Genomic DNA, 1,313 nt, shown 5'->3' with positions numbered 1-1,313 from the left:
AAGGTGGCCAGAAGTGTAGTATTCGACAGGATTAGCTATCCCCCTCTTATTCTGGCATTCTGCAGTTCAGTCCACCGATATGGCCCTTTACACATATACCCATGCATATGTAGTGTAGCTCCTTGCTTGCGAGTACTTTGGATGAGTACTCACGGTTGCTTTTCTCCCACTTTTCCCCCTTTCCATTCTACCTGGTTGACGCAACCAGATGCTGGAGCCCAGGAGACAGACGCCACCGTCGGCGACGACTCCTACTACACCGGAGGTGCCTACTACTACGTGCAGGCCGCTGACGACGACCAGGAGTAGTTAGGAGGATCCCAGGCAGGAGGCCTGCGCCTCTTTCGATCTGTATCCTAGTTTGTGCTAGCCTTCTTAAGGCAAACTTGTTTAACTTATGTCTGTACTCAGATATTGTTGCTTCCGCTGACTCGTCTATGATCGAGCACTTGTATTCGAGCCCTCGAGGCCCCTGGCTTGTATTATGATGCTTGTATGACTTATTTTATTTTTAGAGTTCTGTTGTGATATCTTCCCGTGAGTCCCTGATCTTGATCGTACATGTTTGCGTGTATGATTAGTGTACGGTCAAATCGAGGGCGTCACAACCCGGCAGTAACAATCGCAGAGGTGCTCCCTTTATGCCCTAGCCGAACTAACGGGAACATAGGGCATAAGCACAGGAGCCAGGCAACCCAGCTTGGCCAAAACTTAAGTCATATCGATGCATATAATGGCGAAGAAAAGGTACATATGGGAAAAAATGCATATGTGAGGAGCTTGATGCTCGAAAGATAACAATAGCAAGCTTCTGTCCAAGAAGCCCCCAGGTATAATAGACGTACATACTTCAAGACGTATGCGTCGGGGGTGTATGGTCTAACCGCACGAAAGCTTTTAATGCTAAAAATAAAAACGAAAAGAGAGAGAAAAAATAATGGAAAAATAGGGGGAAGGATACGAACAAAGATTTCCGGGCTAGGCATAGAATCTTCGGAATCTGGCCGCATTACAGGGGTTCGGCTCTAATCGATTGTCTGACGCATCACGCAGGCGGTACACCCCTCCGGTGAGAACTTCGTCGATGATGAAGGGACCCTCCCACTTGGGCTTGAGTTTGTCCTTTTTCTTCTCCGGCAGGCGTAGAACGAGTGCGCCGACGTTGTAAGTTTTGGCCCGCACCTCTCTGCTTTGATACCTGCGAGCCTGCTATTAATAAAATGCGGAACGGGCTTTTGCAACGTCGCGCTCCTCCTCTAGGGCATCTAAGCTGTCCTGCCGATCGAGCTTGGCCTCTCTCTCTTCGTAGATGC

Source organism: Triticum aestivum, chromosome 3D (assembly GCF_018294505.1).
Source record: "Triticum aestivum cultivar Chinese Spring chromosome 3D, IWGSC CS RefSeq v2.1, whole genome shotgun sequence".
Taxonomy (NCBI): domain Eukaryota; kingdom Viridiplantae; phylum Streptophyta; class Magnoliopsida; order Poales; family Poaceae; genus Triticum; species Triticum aestivum.
The sequence above is the reverse complement of the archived record's forward strand: the minus strand, read 5'-3'. Positions refer to the sequence as shown.